Source organism: Sus scrofa, chromosome 17, assembly GCF_054392235.1.
Source record: "Sus scrofa isolate SSC_HxYL_T2T_F1_AM1 chromosome 17, Sscrofa_HxYL_maternal_Yorkshire_Landrace_v2.0, whole genome shotgun sequence".
Taxonomy (NCBI): Eukaryota; Metazoa; Chordata; class Mammalia; order Artiodactyla; family Suidae; genus Sus; species Sus scrofa.
Window position 1 is genome coordinate 26,828,731 of NC_139399.1, and position 25,137 is coordinate 26,853,867.

At 42.4% G+C, this 25,137-nt stretch overlaps 1 protein-coding gene and 1 long non-coding RNA gene across 2 annotated transcripts in view; both read left to right on the top strand.

The window, feature by feature from the left end:
- SLX4IP (SLX4 interacting protein) overlaps positions 1 to 25,137 on the top strand; it is a 211,837-nt gene that overhangs the window by 149,580 nt on the left and 37,120 nt on the right.
- LOC146395195 (uncharacterized) lies at positions 17,124 to 21,659 on the top strand. Its single transcript, XR_014831921.1, has 2 exons — positions 17,124 to 20,162; positions 20,339 to 21,659. It is a non-coding gene; the product is annotated as an uncharacterized LOC146395195 (long non-coding RNA).

Sequence of the window (25,137 nt, forward strand, 5' to 3'; positions counted from 1 at the left end):
AGTTAAGTCCCTGTTGTTGGGCCCAGGCATAATATTCATCCTTGCTACCCTGGCCACCTGCTCATGAGCCCTTTGAGCAGGTTCTCTGGCTGCCAGGGAAAGAGACTGGTCAGTATAGAAGGGGTAGGTCATCTTGCCCCACGTATTATAAGCACTTCTTAATAAGGCCTTTCCAAGAACATTCACACCAAATACAAATATTGTCACACTCTGTGTAACTTTTCCCCAAGTGTCTTTGTCACCAGTTCTTTTGAGTTTCCACCAGTGAATGAATATTCAGCTCTCAGTCTCTCTCTCTCCTTAAAGGGCAGTAGACCCAAAATATACTAGTCAGCATTCTGCCCCCTGAACAGAATTGACTGCTTGACCCTCAGGTTGTCTCATTTCATTCATTTACATCTAGCCCATACCTTCCTATTGGGCAGAGCCATTGATTAATCAGGCACACAGTTTCATCTGCTAGTAAACTGGTCACTCAAGTTGTCACCCTTTCAGGTCGTTTGTATAAGTCAGAGAAACACACCCATATACCCACTCGTGTTTGTGCTGATTTCTTAGTGGTAAGGGATACAGGATACAGAAACTTGACTTTCCTTTTAGATGAGCTCTTTCAAGTGCCCCGGATTGCTGGATGTTCAGAAACTATTTTCATAGGATTCATCTGTCACTATCTGGCACGGCTGTGTCTTAGAATGACATCTAGAATACATGCCACCTTCTGCTCTATAAGCCCTACCATTATGTGGTCACTGTTGTAGACCAGAATAATATCCTGAGATAGTGAGATAATGAAGGTCTTTGTGGCCTGATAGTGCCACTGAAGCAGAATGTTTAGAGAACATGAGGCAAAAAGTTGTGTGGCTGTCCTGCTGTAGATGGAGACCTCTGCTCTCTGCTCACTGCGATGGAAACACTGGATTTTTCCAGCTCTGTATCGCGGATGCCGCAATAGAGAGACCATCTCCAGAAGAACTAAACGTACATTATTCCAGTGTCATTTGCCAAGACATACTTGGCTTCTGCTTAGGCCAGAGCGGTGAGTTAAATAAGGAAGATTCTGGGAGTTCTCATCGTGGCTCAGCAGTAACAAACTGGACTTCTATCTATGAGGACGTGGGTTTGATCTCTGGCCCCAATCATTGGGCTACGGATCCAGTGTTGCCATGAGCTGTGGTGTAGGTCGCAGACACATCTTGGATCCTGCGTTGCTGTGGCTGTTGCATAGACCTGCACTTGCAGCTCCAATTGGACCCCTAGCCTGGGAACTTCCATATGCTACAAGTTTGGCCCTAAAAAGACAAAAAAAAAAAAAAAAAAAAATCTGTGAAAAAAGTGCTCTTGGAGATTTCAAGTCTGGGGTGGTAGCATGGTCTCTTTGATGTCCCAGGATCACCATTGCTTTTGGTTTGTGGCTTTTTTCTTTTCTTTCCTTTTTTTTTTTTTTTTTGTCTTTTTGCCATTTCTTGGGCTGCTCCCACGGCATATGGAGGTTCCCAGGCTAGGGGTCTAATTGGAGCTGTAGCTGCCAGCCCACGCCAGAGCCACAGAAACACAGGATCTGAGCCGCCTCTGCGACCTACACTACAGCTCACAGCAATGCCGGATCCTTAACCCACTGAGTAAGGTCAGGGATCGAACCCGCAACCTCATGGTTCCTAGTTGGATTCATCAACCACTGAGCCACGATGGGAACTCCCTTGGTTTGTGGCTTTGGTAGGAAAGGGAAACCCCAGAGACTGCCTTCTAGCCCTCCACAGCCATCACAGCACTAACCCCATGTGCTGTGGAGTCCAAGTGTGGATTCTGTCAGTCACAGCATACATCTATTCCAGTCATGTACTCAGCAGCTGAGACAACAACCTTTAGACTTTTACAGAGCTGTTGGGCCCCTTGTGAGATGAATCGAAGCCAGGTTTCTTTTGTTGGTTGGTTGGTTTGCTTGCTTGCTTTTTAGGGCCGCACCCATGGCATATGGAAGTTCTCAGGCTTGGGGTCAAATTGGAGCTGCAGCTACAGGCCTACGCCACAGCCACAGCAACACCATATCCAAGCCACGTCTGCAACCTACACCGCAGCACGTGGCAACGCTGGATTCTTAACCCACTGAGCAAGGCCAGGGATGGATTCTAGACGGGTTCATTACCGCCGAGACACAGTGGGAACTTCTGAAGCCAGGTTTCCATTTATTCCCCCCTGGTGGGTCACAGTGCCAACCAGAAACCCCAAGAATTAGCACCGTTTCAGAGCCAGTGTCCAGTCATCCTCAGAAGTTCTGGGAAGTTCCCTCTCCCTGTGCAGGTACCTAGTAAACAGTTGCAGATCCCAAGCAGGAAATGTAGAGGAGATACTTGCAGTATCTTTGAGGAGACCTTACTCAGGGGATGTCTGGCTCTCTGTTCAAGGAGGTTTGGGTCAGAGAACTGACTCAGATCCGGGGCTGAATGAGACACTAGGTCTCTTCTTCATGGCAAAGCAGGTCAGACCCCTATTCACCAGGCCTAGATTTCGTTCTGTCTTACATGTACTAGCTTTCTAGGGCCATCTTAATGCTTCAGATTGCCAAACACAGAAACTCATTTTCTCACACTTCTGGAGGTTGGAAGTTTGAGATCAAGGCGCCGTAGGGTTGGTTCTTCTGAGGCCTCTCCCCTTGGCACGTAGGTGGCCTTTTTCTCCCTGTAGCTTCACGTGGTTCTCCTTCTCTACATGTCTATGTCCTGACTCCCTCCTCTTAAAAATTCCACCTCTTACACAGTCATATTGAATTAGGGCCCACCCTCATGACCCCATTTCAGTTATCTCGTTAAAGATTGTATTTCCAAATATAGTCACATTTTGACTCGCTTGGGGTTCCAAAGGAGGTTAGGACTTCAACCTAAGAATTCTAGAGAGGAGTTCCCCTTGTGGTTCAGTGGGTCAAGAGCCCGACTAGTATCCGTGAGGATGTGGATTCAATCCCTGGCCTTGCTCAGTGGGTTAAGGATCCGGCATTGTTGCAAGCTGTGGTATAGGCTGCAGATGTGGCTTGGATCTGTCATTGCTATGGCTGTGGCATAAGCCGGCACCTGCAGCTCCAATATGACCCCTAGCCTGGGAACTCCCCTACACCGCAGGTGTGGACATAAACAGAAAAAAGAAAAAGAAAACAAAAGAACTTTGGAGAGACTTAAACATTAAGCTTAAGTAGGGCCTGAGTCTGCTTTCCATTTTATTTGGAGTTATGGACATGTCCATGAACTCATCAGCCAAAGATGTCTGTGGATCAAGCCAGTGACCGGGTTCATACCAAGATTACCACTGGCTCATGGCCCTCAAGTGGATGAAGTGACTCATTCAGCCACAAGCTTTAGTTGACTGCAGATTTCAGGCCACCCCAGTCCCAGGTGACCCACCCACTCTTAGGCTTGGGTGGTCTGCAGTCCAACGTGTCTGTCCTGGTCATCAGTCCTCCCAGTCCCTAACTCTCACTTCCCAAAAGCTGTCCCTCAACCCTAAAGTCCACTACAAAAGCACCTGGTCACAGTGTCCTCCCCACCTTATACAGAGTGTTCTAGGGAATACAGGCCATCCCTTGGCCCAGGCTGACAGTCTCACAGCGATCCACAAGCATCCAGATCCTCTGCTTTCTTGTTATACTGTAGTTACATGTTCTTAGCCAAGAAAGAGCTCCGCTTACCATGCAGCTGCATTCCAGCCAAGGAATCCCAGTTCTTCCACGATTAGCCTTTTTATTTTATTTATTTATTTATTTTTGTCTTTTTGCCTTTTTGGGGGGCCGCAGCATATGGAGGTTCCGAGGCTAGGCATCTAATCAGAGCTGTAGCCACCGGCCTACACCAGAGCCACAGCAATGTAGGATCCAGGCTGTGTCTGCAACCTACACCACAGCTCATGGCAACACCAGATCCTTAACCCACTGATTGAGGCCAGGGATTGAACCCGCAACCTCATGGTTCCTAGTCGGATTCATTAACCACTGAGCTATGACGGGAACTCCTCAATTAGCCTTTTTATTGAGCAAGCATGAAAATGACCTTGGGGTGGGAGGGGGCAGTGGCAGGGCAAACATTTTAGTCCCAGTTTCAGGTCCTGAGCAGTCTGGCTATTCAGGAGGATGCTGGGCAAGCCAACTACCCGGTACTACCTGGCAGCCTTTCCTCTGGGCCTCTGGGGAGCTGAGTTTAGGAGGAGCCCCTTCCCCTGGGAGCAGGGGAGTCATTTGTTCCCGATGGCTCTGGCCAGGCACCCCTGGGAGAGCTCCCATGGTCCTTTATCAACCTAACCTGCTGGCTGGCCCCAGAATGTCCTGCTCTTTCACCTCTGGACCTTTGCACATGCTGCTTCCTCTCCGTGAAGCTCCCTCTTCTCCTCATATGCTTCTGGGTCTTCTCTCTCATGGAGTTGTTCGTCCCTTTCCTGGCTGCCTGGAAGTGGCACACACATTGTTCCCTCCTCTCGAATAGCACAGGTCCTATCCTGGGTAACACCTTGTGCAGCACCTGTCACTCAGGAGGAGCCCACTCATTGGAAGAAGAAAAGGAATGAATTGTAGGCATACTCACTGGTCACCAGTTGCCTTTATTGGCCAAGGCTTTGGGGTATATTTCCACTGCAGTATCTCTTGCCCCTTCAATGAAAGGCAGAGGTAAAAATGTCCTGGGAGTTACAAATTACTAAGTAGTATTTCTTATTTGGTTTTGGGAAAGTCAAAACCACCTCCTACCACAGCGTAAGAGGAGCTGCAGTATTTTCTGCTCTTCTGCAAATGCCTTTCCTCCAGCCCCACCTGTCCGGGTGGCCTCTAGCATCACTACTCAGCTTACCTGTTACTCAGCTTCCACCTGCCAGGTGCCAGCACTGTGCTAAGTCCTCTGCATGTCTATGATGGTTCTTTGGGGCAGCCCTTTCTATCCAGCATCCTTAACCTTAGTTACTCAGAGTTCAAGCAAGTTGCCCAAAGTCACATAACTAGTGTTCGAGGCATCCTGTAAATAGGAGTGTCACATGTCTTACTTGTTTTCACTGCTTCAGTATCCTTGTTAAGGGGTGAAAGAGAGAGTGTGTATGTGGGTGTTTTCCTTTCAATAACAATTTCCTCTAATCATGAAGACATAACTGTCTTTAACCACGTGGAAGCCAGGTGTAGTACTCTGCTTGAGGCACCACGTGGGTATCTCTGCTTTAGGTTTTGTACCCTCTACTCTCTGCTCACAAAGATGGAAGAGGAGAAGCAAGAGTCTGAACCAGAGCTCATCTTCTCACTCCAAGTACTCACCTCAGTGCATTGTCTAACTATGAGGGGCTTGCTACATTTTTATGTTCAGAAATTAGTCATTTTCTTTTTACTGCCTATTTTTCCACTCTGTATAGCCTTTCTCTTGCAGTTAACATGTGAGAAGCCCCATCCTTTGGAAAATGCCATAAACTAAATTAAATTTTCCTGGGCACCGTGGTTTCTGTCTACCCTGGCTTGCTTTTTGGCTTTTTCTTCGAAGCTGAGCGCTCTTCTAAAACCTTAGCTGAAATCTCCAGCCAGAGTGTATAGCCGGCTGCTGGTTCTCTTGTAGCATCCAGGGCATCTTTCTGCAGCTCTTCCGGGCTGGGTCACCAGGTCCCTCCATCAACACCCACACAGCGTTCTGCGGTGGGGCAATTCACCACCACGTTAGCAAAGCCCATGGGTGTTCACACAACAAGGAAAAGCCGAGAATTGCCAAAACAAGCAAGTTCTTCCTATTCTTCTCTCTCTGAGAACCAGCCCCCTCCTTTGGCCAACACCCACCCCAAGGCATGGTACCTGCCAAAGAAAGCTTTCTCTCTGCTCTTCAGACACAGGCCTCATTGTGGACCCTTCTCCCCAGGGTCCCCGAGAGCACACATTCGCATGTGTGCTCCTTGTTTGGGTTTGTGTTTATTTTCCCAGCCCACTGAAAACAAGGCCTTTTCCTATTGAAAATAAATTTTGCAAGTGAAACCCTTTCCCTTCGAGCCCAGCCCTTCCTCCGTGTAAACCATCAGGTGTTTTCAGAGAAGACAGCGAAAACTTGCTCTGATGCACTGTCCCTCCGCAGTAACGTTATCATCCTTCTCTTACACATCAGGGACAATGAAAGGTACTGTCCCTTCAACAGCTGTTAACCCTGAGAAAAGAGGCCCGCTGCAGAGTCCCAGCTTCAGCAGACCCTTTGGCCGTGTGTCTGCACCAGCCATGGGGATGGAGCTGCGGGCAGCCCCTGACACTGCGGAGGGAGGGACCCTTCTGAGAAGGAACTGGGCACTCCTGTGGTTTTATAAACAGTAAAACAACACAACACTTTTTCAACAATCTGCCGCTCTGGTAAATATTCTTAATATTTAGACTTTATTTTATTTTTTTCCTATTCCCAGCCCTTTACAAACAGCAACGGATTTCCCTAGATGTGTCTTAGGGCACTGTGGAAACATGTGTTTTCTCTTTACACATGTGTCTAAACAGCCTGGGTTATTATTTACATTTCTTCCCATAATGTACTCCATCAAAACGTTTGCTCGGCTTTCATCCACACATGAGAAGCTTAAAAGGGCACTAATGAAAGCAAGTGCCTAAAAGCCCTCTGGTGAACATGCCACAATTTCAGCAAAAATTATTTTTCCAGAAATAGGCAGTTTGTAAAACTTGAAGTTTTATACCTTTTATCAAAAGTGTGCTGAAGCAGCAATGACAACACAAGATACTTTGTGTCCTCAAGACCTGGGGAGACTGAGCTAACCATTTATTGCAATAAATGGAAAGAAAAAAAAAAAATCTCTAAACTTTTTTTTTTTTTTTTGGTCGCCATGGCATGCAGAAGTTTCTGAGCCAGGATCGAACGTGAGCCACCACAATGATAATGCTGGACCCTTAAGTGCTAGGCCACCAGGGAACTCCCCCAAATCTCTAAACTTTTAAGTGTCATGTTTCCACTTGTTATAGTCATCTGTTGACACTGTCAGAGTTGCAATGACTGATCTTTTATTTTAAAATTTTACAAGAAATTAAAATAGAAAAAATCAAAACAAAACAAAACCCAATGTGCAGAGCTTCAAAAAAACCAAAAAAACAAAAAGCGTTCTTTTCACCACACCAACAGGTGGTTAAACACCGATTTGAACCATCCAGAAAACCTTTTCGAAGTCAGTATAGACTTTATAACCTTGAACCTACTGGCCAGTGAGTAAAGTGCTTCCTCTCCTACCCTGTCCTTCTCCCAAAAGTCCCTGCCCAGTACATAAGAAATACAATGACTTTTCCCTCATAAAACGAAGTCTGCATTGCCATTAGAAGAGCTTCAAATCACAGTGCCAGTTCTGGGGGGGCTTTTATGGTGATGCAACTCCATTTTGGCTTTCCAGTCTGCTCGAACTGGTTCACATTTACATCCAGGCTTTCTTCTCCGAAATGTCTGCATATTTGGGAACCGGGAAGTTCAAAACAATTTTATCAAATCTCCTGGGACTCTTGGATTCTAGAAAGATCTTTGTCAAAATCTTTATCAAATCCCCTGGGTCTCTTGGATTCTAGAAAGGTCTTTGTCATCAGATAGTGGTTGCAAGAGATATTTTTTTTTTAAGAGATGTCCCAGTCAGCCCATGAACCTGCTCTAAAGAACTGACCATTTATCACTAGGTCTTCTGAAGATGAGTCCTGTTGGATGGTCCGGTGGACCTGGCTGGACTCCTGCCCTGCTGGGGGAGAAGAAGTAATGGGAGAGGAAGTCACCTGCCTTTACATTGATAACAGGGGTGACATAACACCATTCTATGAGTGATCCGTTTGCTTTGTCACAATATTTCCAGTGGTGACAGCTGGGTAGGAGGCTTGTAGTTCTCATGATTTACCCAGTGAAAGTTGTGGTTTATCCCAGCATGTTGGGAATGTGGCCCTTGGGACCTTGGCCTTATATTGTTCAGATGGTTTGGCTGCCACATAGCGTGTGTGTGTGTGTGTTGGGGTGAGGGGTAAGGGGCACAAGGGGATAGTGAGCTCCTCCCCCTCCTCAGAGCTATACTTTCCTTTGGCAAATCCCAGATGAAGGCTTAAAGAGTCGCCACCTCTCCTGTGTTTGACAGATACTAATGAGCAAAGCTCTCCTCCCCCACCCCCCACCCCCCACAACTCAGAAAGCAGTGGCCTTTTCTCACAGGGGTTGCATATAATTTTTTAATGTGTGGGATGACAAGGTATAGGGGACACTATTTACCTTGGCAAGTGTTGTGCATTTCTTGGGAGTTTTATGTCCATTACACTCTAGCAATAGCTTTCCTATGTCTGGGAAGCACTTACGGCATTTACCAGCTTGTCTGTTCCCTTTAAATTCTTTTCCTTTGGCCAGGCCCTCTGATCACAATGCCAAGATTTTAAGATTTGTAGTAATTGAGTTTCACGTCACTAATATTAATAGCCGCTGGGAAGCTCAAGAGAGAAAACAGATAGTAGTTATCTAACTGATTAAATATCTGTAGGAATTCTTTGATTTTAAAGGGGACAAAGGAGGAGTGAAGAGGCTCTGTCTAGGGTAGGGTAACATACTATGGTTTAAGGCTTTGGGACTAGGATTTGCTAATTAATTATCTTGGGAATTTGGGAGGCAGTAACCCAAGTGATGATTAAAAACCAGAGTGCTTTCGTTTTTAAATTCCCTAACACCCTTTTATGTAGGATAAAAATGAAGAATCTAAAACTAAGATTTTTGTAGTTACTCTTTCTAGCTCACTACTACAATTGCATATGATCAAGACAATTTTATAGTCACTGTAATAACTGCTATAAACCATGCAGGGAGGACCGGCTCCCTTTGGTACAGTAGACATCTGTATCACCTCTAAATGAATCCACCACAGATTTCTGAGCAAGGTGGGCATTTGGGAAGCGCTGTGAACCACTGGGCTATCCTTAGGGAGTTGAGTAGAAGCGTATTTAATAACCTGCTGAACTACATGTAATTGTGGAGCTTGTTTGTATTTGTTGTTGTACCACAGTGCTGGTGGAGTGCCTAAACTCCGTCAGCTTCAAATGTATCTCAACTACTTGATCATGAACTATTTAACTAATGAGAAACTTGGCTTGACCTATTATGTGGAATGTCTTGAGAAAATCATCCCATGTCTACATTAAGGAAAACCCAAACTAGCTGCACACAGTCTCCAAACTCAAAAATGAGTGCCCAGAAGAGATGCTAGTTTTAACTTTGAGGCCAAGATCGAATCTCAGTTCTGGGGTCATATAGGTTGGTGCATATGTGTACATAATTGTGTATGTTTGTTATATTTCTGCATAACTTTAATGAATAATATAGATATGTATATACCCATAAATATAAGCTTTCGCTAAAGAAAATAAAAAGTTACAAGGCCTGAAAGGAGACACCAAAAATATGATTTCCTTCCAAATATTTGCAGGAATTTTACTTAATTGCAACCAGAAGTCTGACCTGGAAGTGTAGTATTTTGACCTCCTAGCTGTCTGGTTTCCTATTTGCGGCGTTTTGCTCTCCCCCAACTGTGAGAAAATCCATTTTACATGGTTTTAACCCTGTATATTCTTAGAAACACTGAAGTAGGAATTATTCCCTTGAGGAAAAAGAAATTCTCATTATTTACAAGAATGACTCGTAAAGGTTTCTCTCAAATAGAAAACATTTTTGAAACACTGAGCAAATCTTTCTGTATAAGATATATTGAAAAATAAAACAGCTTCTGGATTTCCTTTCAAGGTAATGTGAACTTTTGGAAGACTGTAAGATTGTCACATTGTGTAAGTTTATCCTTATTTTAGTAAAATAACAAAAGTGTACACTTTATAAATAGCCCTGTTGTGAGCAGGCTTTTTCATACTTTTTCCAGTTCTGGCTTACTAAATCTTTTTTTTTTTTTTTTTTCCTCTAGGTTTTTAGAAAAGTATAAATTAGCCTGAATAAATTAAGCCTGTAGTAGTATGTGGTATTCTAATGGACCAAAAAACACCATGACATTGAATTAGGATGACAGTAGGACTAGGAGGCCTGCTGTTGAAAAACTAGAGATTTTACACATAAATGCTCCTAGAGGCATTTGCTGAATCTTGTAAAATGATGGAAAATATCGTTTCTGTGTAGCCTTATAGAGTTTGTCGGCATCACAGCTGATCATATTTCCCATTTTAAAAGTCTCAGACATTTTCAGTCAGAGGAAAACATCCTTTTTCCTCTTTGATTTAGGGATTTAGGAGGAGGTACATTGACAGTTCCCATCCATTTACCTGAAGAACATTTCATCCTGTTGTCCTTTTTTTTTTTTTTTCTTTTTAAATAATAGCTTTCTTGAGATGTAATTCACATACCACGTGATTCGCTCATTTAACATATACATTTCAGTGGTTTTTATGTGTGTTCATAAAGCTGTGCACCCATCACCAGAATCAATGTTAGGACATTGTTGTGACTCTATAGGGAAACGCTGTCTGTACCCACAAGCTATTGCTGCCCACTTCCCCCCAACACCCTTCTTCCCTTGGGCCCTAGGGAACCACCCATTTATGTGTTGTCTCTATCAGTTTGCCTCTTCTGGACATTACATGTAAACTGAAGCATACAGTATGTTATTTTTGTAGCTGGCTTTTAAAATTTAGTATTGTGTTTTCAAGGTTCATCCATGCTGTAGCATTTATCAGTAGTACTTCATTTCTTTTTACTGTCAAAAATTACTCTGTCATATGGATGTATCACATTTTGTTTATCCATTCATCAGGTGGTGGACATTTGGGTTGCTTCCACTATTTGGCTCTTACGGATAAGGCTGCTATAAACGTTTGCATTAGGTTTTTCAGTGGATATTTATTTTCATTTCTTATGAGTATGTACTTAGGAATGGAGTTGCTGAGTGATTTTATACCTCCACGTTTAATATATTGAGAGAACATCTAGCCTATTTTCCAAAGTGGCTGCACATTCTGTGTTCCCACCAGAAGGCTATGAGGGTTCCATTTTCTTCACATTCTATCAATACTTGTTATTATCTGTCTTTTTGATTATAGCCATCCTACTAAGTATGAAGTGGTATCTCAAAGTGGTTTTGATTTCCATTTCCCTGATAGTTAATAATGTTTTCCATCTGTTCAAATGCTTATTGGCCGTTTGTGTATGTTCTTTGGAGAGATGTCTATTTCATAACCTCTGCCCACTTTTTTATTAAGTTGTCTTTTTTATTAGTGAATTGTCATAGGAGTTCTTTACATATTTTCAATACAAGACTCATCAGATACATGATTTGCAACCTTTTCCTCCTCATTAAGAATTATCTTTTCAGAGTTCCCGTCGTGGCTCAGCAGAAACAAATCTGACTAGCATCCATTAAAATGCAGGTTCCATCCCTAGCCTCACTCGATGGGTTAAGGATCTAGCGTTGCCGTGAGCTATGGTGTAGCTTACAAATGTGGCTCAGATCTGGTGTTACTGTGGCTCTGGTGTAGACCAGCAGCTACAGCTCCGATTAACCCTCTAGCCTGTGAACCACCATATGCCACAGGTGCGGCCCTAAAAAGACAAAAAAAAGGAAAGGAATTATCTTTCCAACTTTCTTTTTTTTTTCTTTTTTTTTTTTTTTTTTTGTCTTTTTGCCATTTCTTGGGCCGCTCCCGCGGCATATAGAGGTTCCCAGGCTAGGGGTACAATCGGAACTGTAGCTGCTGGCCTACACCAGAGCCGCAGCAACACGGGATCTGAGCTGCATCTGCAACCTACACCACAGCTCACAGCAACACCGGATCCTCAACCCACTGAGCAAGGCCAGGGATTGAACCCTCAGCCTCATGGTTCCTAGTCAGATTCATCAACCACTGCGCCACAACGGGAACTCCTCTTTTCAACTTTCTTTTTATTTTTTTCACTTTCTTGATGGTGTCCTTTGAAATTTTAAAGTTTTTGATTTTGACGATGTAGTTTATTGATTTTTTTCCCCCCTTTTTGTTGCTTTGCTGTTGGTGTCATATCTAAGAAACAATTACATAATCAAAGTCTACGAAGATTTACAAATGTCTATGGTTTTTCTAAAACTTTTAGAGTTTCAGCTCTTACTTTGAGCTCCTTGATCCATTTGGAATTAATTTTGTCTATAGTGAGGTAGGGGTTCCGCTTTATCCCAACCCTGGATATCCAGTTGTCCCAGTACCATGTGTTGGAAAGGCTATTCTATCCCCATTTAATTGTCTTGGCACCCTTATCGAAAATCAGTTGACAGTAAAGGTGAGGGTTTATTTCTGGACTCTCAATTCTATATCTGCATGTCTGTCTTTATGGCAGTATTACACTATTTTAATTACTACACTAATTACTACAGTGTAATTACTTTGTAGTAAATTTTAAATCATCCTTCCGTTCTTTTAACGGAACTATTTTCTTGCCTTCCCAGTAGGGTTAAAGCTGGTATTTACTAGTCAGGGCCAGGAGTCCATTTTAACCTGGTCAGTATAAACAACCTTAAATTGTTATAAATGCCTGATTTTTAATGAATTAATTAAATACTATTGATTCTTCCAAAGGCATTCTATGGTTTTAGGTTAAATAAAACCCTTTCACAAATGTATGAACTCTATTCCATTTTAACCAAATCAATGAAGAAAAAAATGGTTTAATAGAAAAGCCTCAGTGAGTTATCCATGTAAGGTATGACTGGGGACACTCATTCATGGGTCTCAATCACAGTCATTAAAATTCTTTACTTTAGGTTGTAAAGTTGACTGTGGGTTCGAATCTGACCTCCTTTGCTTATCCCTCCAGCCTCATCCTCATCCCTCCCTTTCCTTCTGTGCTTTCTGAACTCTGAGGCTCCATTCACCCTCCCAGGGTTCCCAGGAGGCAACAGGAGTTGCCTGTGGTTTTGCAAGGACGTGGGTGTGATGCCCTCCCATCCTCCGTCCTCCCAGCAGAATCCTCCAGATGCTTCCAGACTTCTGCTGAGCTGTTTCCCTTCCTTGGGGATCTCCTTCCTCCCAAGGTAGTTTGTTACTTTCCCTTGTTTAATTAGACGTGTATGCCTTCTTGGCACCCCAGTTTCCGCTGCATGTCTTTGTTGTAGCACTTGCCCTGTAACCATCGCCGAACTTCAACTCCTCTGTCTCTTCCTGTGACCTTGGTGAGTCCCTCTGGAGCGAGCAGTGTTTGCAACACTCACGGGGCTTCACTTAGTACTTGCGTGTGGTCACTGCACCAGTGACCTGCGTTGGATGACTCTGGTTTGGTTATTACTATTAGAGGAACACCCAGCTTTTGACAGAAGAAAAAATATATATATTTCCTGTTCATGTTGATCCCTCTAACTCGTCTCCTGAGATCCTTTTCAGGGTCAGAGAGAGTAAGATCCCTAATTAGTAGAAAGCCTCACTCACGTGGGAGTTAGCTGCCAGCCTGCTCCCTCGGTGACAGCTCATCATCAGTGTGATATGTAATGTCATATTTAGCTTATGTTATATGACTAACAGAATTCCCAGACAAAGAAGTGCAGCCCAGGCTTGTTTAACCAAGTTGGCCTTAATGCCATTTCTAAGGAATCTTTGCTTTTTTCTTTCCTTTTTTTTTTAAGTTAAAGTTGATTTACAATATTGTGCCAATTTCTGCTATACAACAAAGCAACCCAGTCATATGTGTGCGTGTGTGTGTGTTTACATACATTATTTTTCTCATGTTATTTTCCATCATGTTCTCCGAAGCGACTAGATATATTCCCTGTGCTGTACAGTAGGACCTCATTGCTTCTCCATTCTAAATGTAATGGTTGGCAAGGAATCTTCTTTTTCCTGAGCTCTGTAAAGTTTTTAGAAAAGCTGTGTTTTGAGAAGAGAGCTGAGAAACAATTGAGGCTTGCTCCGATGCCTCAGGAAGGAGGTTTTAATGATAGAAATGAAGAGAGTGGAAGATGTGGGTAGAAGTGGCCAGGGAAGAGCAGCCCCTCAGAGCCTAAGTTTGAGACCACAGGGCAAAACCGGGGGCGGAGTGGGGGTGGGGGTGACAGCAGGTGTGGGCAGGGCTGGCGTGTGGAGGAAACTTCCATCTACCAGAAGGGAGAGAGCTTCTGGTAGAATCTCGGCACCAGGCTAGGTGGGAGAGATGTGCCACTGAAAAAAGCCAAGACCAACAGTAAACCTGCAAGAAGCACGAGGCCAGGGAGGGGTGGTACGGGGCTCCCGGAGGTGGGGAAACGCACGTGTTCATGCTCTTGCTCATCTGTTGCTTCGAGACTCCCACCTGCTCCAGGACCCCGCTGGGATCCCCAGACTCCCTGTCAGGGACCCCAGAGCACAGCAGCGTCTCTAGTGTCTTCATATACCAAGCGGAAAGGCCTCAGACCGTGAGGACCTTCTGAAGAAACCAGTGAAAGGAGGAGAGAAAGTTGCTATGAAAAGACAGACACCTGTGTCTGGAAACATCTCAGATCTCAGGCAGATGAGTTCAAGTGCGATCTTGAAAACATGTGCATTTGGAAGTTGGCGAGAGAAAAAAGACAGGGAAGAGAAGCGGTTATGTGGGCCGCCTTGCCAGGAAGCTGAGATTGGGAATAATGAAATGGTACTGGAGGCTTTTGTGGAGCCTCAGGGGATGGTGAATTCTCAGCATTCAACTAAAGAAAAATATACAAGTTGAGTGAGAGTGGGGTTTTCAGGGAAGGATGGTACGGCGTCTCCTTCTAGGAGGGTGTGGGGAGCGGATACGGTCAGGGTTAGTCCTGCCTTGGTCCTTGCCCAGGTACCTCTGACCTTCACCATAGGCCGCGGGAGTGTCTGCCTCTTGGTTTTCTACTCCAGCCCTCTTCACCCCTGGTATTACCTTCATTATTTCCTTTTCTTTTTTTTTTTTTTTTTGGAGCTCAGCTATGTATTTATACATGTTTTTTCTTTACCAGGATTCTGTTTTTAGTGGGAAGGTCTCCTTTATCTCACAATCTGCCGGATTCCTCAGATTCAGTGTTTAGAGAGATGTACTCTTTTTACTGCAAGGCTGTATTTTCTAAGAATGGTGCACTTTTGGAGTTCCTGTTGTGGCTCAGCAGGCTAAAACCCAAGTAGCCATGTGGCTGCGGGTTCTATCCCTGGCCTTGCTCAGTGGGTTAAGGAGCTAAGGGTCTGGCATTGCCTCGAACTGTGCCATAGGTTGAGGACATGGCTCAGATCTGGTATGGCTGTGGCATAGGCGGGCAGCTGCAGCTACAATTCAACCCCTAGCCTGGGAACTTCCATATGCAGCAGGTGCAGCCCTAAAAAGAAAAAAAGAAAGAGAATGGTGTACTTTTTACTCCATACTTAACAGGTTAGTAATATGAGTTGAGTCTGCAAAATGATGTATCTGTATCTATACCTATCCTACAATTATATCTGTAATCAGTTATATCATCTTGGGCTGCTAGCGGTTAAAGAATCTCCAGTCGAGGTCACAGTTCCTGTCCTAGGTACAGTAATGTGCTTATTGAGACTTAAGGAAGAGATTTACAATCACCTGTTGGACCATTTTTGTTAAGGTTGCCTTTTAATTGTTGTCTGTGTAGAAAGATGATTCTAAAGATTATGGCTAAATTTTACAATACCATAAAGATTACTTTGTGTTCTTTTTTTGTGCGTTTTTGGTTTTTTGGGCTGCACCTGTGGCATATGGAGGTTCCAGGCTAGGAGTCTAATTGGAGCTATAGCGGCCAGCCTACAGCACAGCTGATGGCAATGCCGGATCCTTAACCCACTGAGCAAGGCCAGGGATCAAACCCACAACCTCATGATTCCTAGTCGGATTAGTGGACTCCTTTCTGCTGCACCACGATGGGAACTCCCAAGAATACTTTGAGTTCTTTGTAAGAGGTTATTTCCAAAGTTAGCAAATTACCTAGAAAAGCAAGCTTTAAATTAAGTTTTATGTACTGATACTTTGGAAGGGTGATATTAAAACAAATATTTCAAAGAAAAAAATGCATCTTTTTTGAGGTTCTTGAATAGTCTCATCGAATGATGGTGTTTCTTTTTAAAAACTGAGATTTCATCAAAAGAATCTTCACTTTCAGCTTGTAACTTATTAGAAATTTCAAATACATACAGTAGACTCATACAGTGAACCCCTATTTATCCATCACCCAGCATCACATTTTTATCATATGGCCAATGTTTTTCATTTATAGCCCCCACTGCTTCCCTCCTCCCCCAGTTATTTTATTTACTTATTTTTTTCTTTTTCAGCTGCACCTGGGGCATATCGAAGTTTTCAGGTCAGGGATCAAATCCAAGCCACGGCTGCAACCTACACTGTAGCTATCACAACGCCAGATCCTTAATCCACCACACCACAGTGGGAACACCCCCCAATTACTTTAAAGTAAATGCTGGATATATTATTATTATTATTACTATTATTTGATTTTTAGGGCCACACCTGCAGCATATGGAGGTTCCCAGCTAGGGGTCAAATCAGAGCTATAGCCACTGGCCTAGCCACAGCAGCCTGGGATCCGAGCCGCATCTGTGACCTACACCACAGCACCGGATCCTTAACCCACTGAAGCGAGGCTAGGGATTGAACCTGTGATGTCATGGATACTAGTCAGATTCATTTCCACTGAGCCACGATGGGAACTCCCAGGACAACATAATTATTTTACACACAAATTATTCAATAAACTCTAAAACGTAAGAAGTTTTTTTTTGTTTGTTTGTTTTTTGTTTTTTTAATGGTCAAAGTGCCATTAAGGAAAAAAAGTATTCATCTCATCAGATATATAGTCTGTCTTCAGAATTCTCGGAATATCTCCTCAGTTCTTTTCTGGTTGAATTATTGCAATCAAGTCCAAATAGGGTTGATCCACACATTTTTTGCATTCGTGGATCCTCTTTACCTTAGATAAATTTCTTTGAACCTATGGGAACACCCCTCCCAGTTTTTTGTTTTTTGTTTTTTCTCTTGCTGTTTACTTCGTAAAGAAACTGGGTCAAGTGTCCTCTGGAACTTCCCGTATTTGGGGTTTGGCTGGCTGCATCTACATGGTGATGCTCACATGCTCTTCCAGCCCTGCATTTCCTGTAAACCGGTAGTTAGAGCTTGATGAGGTCAGGTCCCCTGTTTTTGTTGCTTCTTGAGCAAGAATCCTTTGTGGTAGATGGAGCATCCCTCCCACTTCATCTTGTTGGGCAGCACGTGATGTCGGGTTGTATCTGTCTCAATCTCATGGTAACAATGTGAACATGGTGAAAATGGAGTTTCTGTTTTATGATCTTTTTATCAATCAGTATTTTTGGTTAGTTCATTTGCTGTTTATATTATCAGTAAATATTGTGTAAGCAAAACAAAATTTAAAAGACCCCGTCACATAGTCTTCTAAACGTTGCCTATAGCATCCCTAGTTGGTTCCTTTTTTGATCTGAGCCTCTATGAGATATGATTTAGCATCTTGAGATCATAAGTCACTGCATACCCAGCACTGTAATTTTTACACATCAAAATAATGTACATTTTGTGAGAACTCTAAGGACCTGTGAAGGATTAAAAAAAAAAAATGAAAAGCATACTGGGATTTTTTTTTTTTCCTCATGAAAAGGTTGGTCAGCAAGCAGTTAAAAAAAAGAGAGAGAAAAGAAAACAAAGAAGGTTGTGCTTTGAAATCCCCCAGAGATGTGATAATAATTGAGCTAATATGCATCGGCTTCTCATAAATTGCCTTGGTCGTTTGGGCCCTGAGTGCCTTAGAAATTAGCTTTCTCCTCATGCCTCTTTACTGTTGCTATAGTAGCTATAGTATCCTTGCTAAAGGTCTATTTGTTTGTGCTTTAAGGAACGAGGGTAATTTCTCTCTTAATATTCACTTCCAGAGCTCTCATTTTGTTTCTGTCTTCCAAGAACTCTATAAAGTACAACCGTTACTCTAGCAAGACTCTTGCTGCTAATTTCATTATAACATACCAGTAAATCCGCAAAATAAGATTTGGAGCAGTGACTTCCAAACCTGAACTATACATGAGAATCCCCTGGAGCTTTTTATAAAGAATACAGTTCTCTGGCCTCCACCCCAGATCCACATCAGATTCTCAGATGCGTAGGATACAGCATTTGTAAAAGATCCTAGCGTTGGAGATTCAGATTTCCCAAGTGATTTAGGTGTGGGCAGTGGCCCATGATTGAGAGTTAGCGAGACCCTGGACCAGTAGGTGGTTGCTTAAACTCCATAGTGGTTTGTTTAATAAATGGAAGAGGAGTTCCCATCGTGGCACAGTGGTTAACGAATCTGACTAGGAACCAACCATGAGGTTGCGGGTTTGATCCCTGCCCTTGCTCAGTGGGTTAACAATCCAGCGTTGCTGTGAGCTGTGGTGTAAGTCCCAGACGCGGCTCTGATCCTGCGTTGCTGTGGCTCTGGCGTAGGCCGGCAGCTGTAGCTCCAATTTGACTCCTAGCCTGGGAACCTCCATATGCCACAGGAGCGGCCCTGGAAAAGGCAAAAAGACAGGGGAAAAAAAAAAAAAAAACTCGAAAGAGAAAGTAGGATTGATGATAAACTCTGGGATTATATGATGTCTTCATCCATGGCCTGAGTGTGTGCATCAAAAATGGGAAAAAGACCTAGCACCTTGTAAAATAGGATACAAATCCCAAATGCCTGTGATAACACCAAGAGGAATGTTTGTTGCAGACAGATGCCACATGGCAAATATAGAACAGGAAACAGACTTTGTAAACATGGAGAAGGCAGTGACTGCCTGCCATGGAGGACAGAGCCATAGGAAAGTACAAAACAGAAATCTATGAAGCAGTGTCTGCCGAGAAGGCCAGCAGGAAACTGGGAAACGGAACCAGGAGTGTGGCATCAGCGGAACACACAGTGGTCTGCCTTTACTTCCGTGGTCTCCCCTGGAGTGCCCATGCTGTCTTCTGCTCCCCTTCCTTGCGAAGTTTCTAGAACACATGTTTGTCTTTTCGTGTCCTCTTCCTCACCCTCATTCATTCTTCTGCTGTGAAGCCACCTTGCAAGTGCTAGCAACCACCTCTTCATGGTCATCTCTTAGTATTTTATTCTGTTTCTGCCTTTACTAATGCTCTCTGGCACTTGATCTGGAAACTCTCTTTTCCATTAACTTCCCAAACCCTGCTCCCGTGGTTATCCCTCTCCCCATCCAACCCCTCTTTCTCTGCCAACCCTCAGCGTGACTTCGGCCCTCGTCCTCTTCGCTTCCCACTTGACATGCTCCCCTGTGGACCATTCTACCCTTTGGCCAGAGTTGCCTCAGTATGTATCTCCAGACTTCACTTCCCTGAACCCCATACCTTAATCCAGTTTGCCTCCCAGACAGCTTGTCCCAGATATCTTGTAGGTCCTTCTGTCTACAGCTTGGTTCCTTCTCCTGCCCACTCTCCCCACCCTCCCTGCTCTTTAGCAAGCCCCTGTTCACCTAGGCAAGAAAGCTGGAAACCCCACTGTGGGCATTCGCCCTCTGACCACCTGCCTGCCTCTGCTTCTATCTCTGAAATGTCCCTTGGATGTGTTTCTTTTGAAAAAGTCCTATGGTGCCCCATGAGTCTGACCTTCTTCTCCCACTTTCTTGCCACAGCTTCTATAATATCAGCCGCTCTGAGCCATTGCAGAAGTGCAGGCATGTTCTGATTTTTCAAGCGAAGATAAAAGTCCATATTTTAATGTAAACTTTCCCAGTCTTTAAAATGTTTGTCACTAATTTAAAAGATTTTATAAGACCACGTGCACCTTTGTAGGCTACTAGTTTGTGATTTTTTTTTTGTCTAAACATAAGATAAAAATATTGTAAGAAAATGATAAGTGATTTTATTTTCGTTGGGCATGGGAAAGCGCTTTATGTCAGAATGTCAAAACAAAACATGTTTGACTAAATAAAAGGGGGAAAATACTTTGGCAAAATAAAAATTACTATAAACGCTATAAACAAAGTTAAAGTATAAGATGATAATATGGGAAGAAAACATTTTCAGGTAAAAGGTTAATGTACTTATTATAAAACCATGCTTATAAATCAATGAGAAAAACCAAACTTAAAAAAAACTCCGCACCCTGAGAAATGAGCAAAGGACATGTAGAAATGCAAGTGCATTGTAGGCATCTGAAATAAAGCTTGTCCATATTTGCAACCAATGAAATAGAAATAAAAAAGGCATGAGCAATAAGTGTTAGCCTGTTAGGTAGGAAAAGGCTGATATTGCCGTGTGTTGAAATAGAAATAAAAAATAGAAATAAAAAAGGCATGAGCAATAAGTGTTAGCCTGTTAGGTAGGTAAAGGCTGATATTGCCGAGTGTTGAAATAGAAATAAAAAACAGAAATAAAAAAGGCATGAGCAATAAGTGTTAGCCTGTTAGGTAGGTAAAGGCTGATATTGCCGAGTGTTGTGAATATGGGGAAACGGACATGCTGTTATACTCTTGGTGGAAATGTGAATTAGGAATTTTCTCCTAGAATATTGCACCCAAGAGTTTCAGCAAGATCCTGGCAAATTTGGAAAAGAGAAAACAGATTAATCATAAGAAAAATCATAGTTCCAGGAGAATAATGAAAAGGGCCTTAAAGGCAGGAATTAAAGTGAAAAATACTGATAACTGCAAACTCAGTGAAGGATAAATTCTCTGGTTTAAGGAATCTCACTGCCTAGGCTGGAAGCTACAACTCCGATTTGACCCCTAGCCTGGGAACTTCCACATGCCTTGGACGCAGCCTAAAAAACAAAACAAGCAAAAATCTCAGCAGATCCAGCAGGATAAATTTTTCAAAAGATCCTAAATACACTGTAGCAAATTCCAAAAACACCAAAGACTTAAAAGAGATGTTTAAAGCTGCCAGAAGGAAAAGACAGATCCTCTTTTTAAAAAACCAATTAGCAACAAAGATAGAATCCAAAATACTGGAATGATTTTTTTTCAAAGTTCCAAGAAAAAAAAAAAAAATCATTGGCCTAGAATTCTGTGTCCTGTGAAATTGTTTTTCAAGGTTGAAGATGAAATCAAGCCATTTCAAATACATAGGCAACTGAACAAGTTGCTGCTCACAAAACATCATTAAAGGACTTGGGAAGTATGTTCTTCAGGAAGCAGGGCTTGATCCCAGAAACGAAGCCTGAGAGAGGGGCAGATGTGAACAAAGAAAATGATAACCATGGAGGTACAGCTAAGCAAGATAAGTGAATAATTTACAGGATTTATAAAGTAAAGTTAAAACTAAAATCCTAGAAAGCATTGGCAGATAGGCAGTAAAATTGTGATTAGTTGAAGCATTCTTAGGTCTTGACTTTTTTGGAACTGGGTAAAAAGATAGACTAGCTTCAGACTTGTTAGGGTAAATGTTCATTGTAAAAATTATAGTGTGGAGTTCCCGTTGAGGCTCAGCAGTTAATGAATCTGACTAACATCCTTGAGGGTGAAGGTTCAATCCCTGGCCTTGCTCAGTGGGTTAAGGATCCGGCTTTGCTGTGAGCTGTGGTGTAGGTCGCAGACACAGCTCAAATCCTGAGTTGTTGTGGCTGTGGCGTAGGCCGGCATCTATAGCTCTGATTAGACCCCCTAGCCTGGGAATCTCCATATGCTGTGGGTGCAGCCCTAAAAAGGCAAACAAACAAACAAATAAATAAATAAATATTATAGTGTGAGCACTGCAAGAATAGAAAAAGATGGTATAAATTTCAGAGCAGAAGAAGGAAAATGGAAAGAAAGGAGGAAAAACAAATAACCAACCCAAAAGATGGTAATAAAAAGACTTTTAAAAGAAAAGGTAAAACAAATAACAAAATAAATAATAGATGTTAACCCATATTTATTGATAAGAATGGTTGAATATTTTAAGACTAAATTGGTAAACATTTTATTCATATGCTGTTTATTAGAGATATTCCTAAAACATAAGACTTTAGAAAAGTCAAAAGGAAAAGAGTACACCAGATACATGCCACTGAAAAGCAAGTTGGAGCAGGTATATTAGTATCAAATCAAAAAACTTTAAGGCAGAGAACACATTATTAAAGTCAAAGTAGACCACTGACTATTAAGTAAAGGGTCAATTTATTGAACTATAAAAATTCTAGGAGGTTCCTGTTGTGGCTCAGTGGAAATGAATCTGTCTAGCATCCATGAGGACACAGCTTCAATCCCTGGCCTCGCTCAGTGGGTTAAGGATCTGGCATTGCCGTGAGCTGTGGTGTAGGTCGCAGACACAGCTCAGATCCTGTGTTGCTGTGGCTGTGGCATAGGCCAGCAGCTACAGTTTCAATTCGACCCCTAATATTCCTTAATATGCCGTGAGTGTGCCCCCCCACCACCAAAAAAAATCGACCCCTAATATGTGAGCTGTGGTGTAGGTCGCAGACACAGCTCAGATCCTGTGTTGCTGTGGCTGTGGCATAGGCCAGCAGCTACAGTTTCAATTCGACCCCTAATATGCCTTAATATGCCGTGAGTGTGCCCCCCCACCACCAAAAAAAATCTAAACCTATGTGATTATAATACAGTTCCTAAAGATATAGAAGATTTGACCAAAACAAACAAAAACTTGAACCAACAGACCTATTTTGAACCCTGAACTCAGTAACCAAAGAATGCCCATAATTATCAAACATACAGAGAACATTTACGAAACTTGATCACATTAGACTGTTAAGCAAGCCTCAAAAAATTTCAGATATTATCATTAAGATAGATCACATCCTCTAGCTTAGAAATTAATAAGAAAGAGGTACTTTTGAGAAATTAAAAGCATATTTGTATATAATATGAGTCAGGAGGAAATCTGAATTGAAATCAGAAAATTTTAAAACCGAATGATAATTAAAAGACTACTTTCCAAAAGTCGTAAGGCATAACTATGTAGAGCAACTTGTAGCTTGTATGAGAAAAGGAGAAAGGTTGAAAATGAATGAGTTAGGTATCTAGCGTAAGAAGTTAAAGAACAAATGAATAAACTCAAGGAAAATAGATAAGAGAAATAAAAGAAAATAAAGTATTGTATAATGGAAAGGATTTTTTTAATGCTCAAATTTAGGTTTTTGAAATAAAATTTCAAAAATAAACATGGTCAAAATCAAGGGAGAAGATGGAGAAAATTACTAGAAAGCAGAAGTGCTAGTGATGAAAAAGATGATGTAATTGAATGTCAGTTGAAATTAAAAGACTAATAAAAGACTTAAGAACAACTTCAGGCTAATAAATTTGAAAACTTAGATGAAAAGAAAAAAATTATGAAAAAAGATAAACTGCAAAATTGAGTTTAGAATAAAGAGAAAACCTGAATAAAGTCCCAGTTAAAGAATTTAGACCATGACTTTAGAAAGTACCAAGTCTGGATATTTTAACAGGAAATTCCCTCAAAATTTAAGTGGGTAATTCCAATTTTATATAGTTGAATAAGAGTTAACATTTCCAAGTCATTTTATGAGGTTTAGGCGACACTAAAACCAGCTAAGGAGGAAAATTACAAGTCAGTCTCACTCAAACATTAAAGTATAAATCCTAAACTAAATGCTAGCAAACCAGACTTGGCAACATAGAAAAAGAATCCTGACATCACACAAAATTGGTTCATCATTAGCAGTATTTACAACACTGACACGTTAAAAGAGAACAATACATAGGATAACTGGATGCAAAAAAGGCAGCTATGGTCATTCATGATCCAAGCAATAAGATGGGAAATACTGGAAATAAAGATCAAAAGGGTCATCTGGGGGGTAAATGTATACATAGAAAAGTCTAAGGGAAATATGCAGACTAATTGTTAGAATTAATAAGAGGATTTAATAGATTTTTCAGGAGTTCTCGTTGTGGCTCGGCAGGTTAAGAACCTGACTAGTATCCATGAGGATGTAGGTTCAATCCCTGGGCTCTCTCAGTGGGTTAAGGCTCTGGTGTTGCCATGAGCTGTGGTGTAGGTTGCAGACACAGCTCGGATCTAGTATTGTTGTGGCTGTGGTGTAGACCAGCTACTGCAGCTCCAATTCATCCCCTAGCCTGGGAACTTCCTTATGCTGTGGGTTTGGCCCTTTTTTTTTAAAAAAAAAGGGAGTTCCTGTCATGGCTCAGTGGTTAACAAATCCAACTAGGAACCATGAGGTGCGAGTTCGATCCCTGGCCTCGCTCAGTGGGTTAAGGATCTGGTGTTGCCATGAGCTGTGGTGTAGGTCGCAGACACAGCTCAGATCCTGTGTTGCTGTGGCTGTAGCGTAGGCCAGTGGCTACAGCTCTGATTGGACCTCTAGCCTGGGAACCTCCATATGCTGTGGGTGCAGCCCTAGAAAAGACAAAAAAAAAAAAAAAGGGTTTCATTTGCAGGTCATCACACAGAAGTCACTTTCAATAGCAAACAGTTGCAAAATGTAATTTTGGGGAGCTAACATGTAGAATGGCAACAATAGAAAATAGGAAGTACCTCACAATAAACTTAATATAGTATACAAGAAATTTTAGCCTTTACTGAAAGACATTTTAAAACTCCTTAAAACTAATTGGGAGATTTGCTATATTAATGTATAGGAAGTCTCACTATCAAAAAGAGGTTAGTTATCTCCAACTTGATCTGTAGATTCAAGGCCTCTCATCAAACTCCCAGCAGGTTTTCTTCATGTAGCCTGACAAGCTAATACTAAAAGCTCTGTGACAGCATGAAGAGCCAGGAATAACTCCAAATAATCCTGAGGAAGGCTAGAAGCAGTCTTGGGGATCAGGAGAGGGCCTTGCTCTGCTGGATACTAAAATTCATTCTAAATAAGGCTCAGGTGGAGTTCCCGTCGTGGCACAGTGGTTAACGAATCCGACTAGGAACCATGAGGTTGTGGGTTCGGTCCCTGCCCTTGCTCAGTGGGTTAAGAATCCAGCGTTGCCATGAGCTATGGTGTAGGTTGCAGATGTGGCTTGGATCCCACGTTGTTATGGTTCTGGTGTAGGCTGGCAGCTATGGGTCTGATTTGACCCCTAGCCTGGGAACCTCCATGTGCTGCGGTGTGGCCCTAAAAAAGACAAAAAAAAAAAAATTAGATTTCCAATTTTTCTGGTAAGGCCTAAAATCTGGTACCCTGTGCTCTTATTTACAGTGGAAGCTGACGGCTGGTAGCAGCTGGCCCCTTTAAACCAGATGTGTACTTTCTCCAGTTTTCCACTGTCAAAACCCAGCCCTTTCCTAT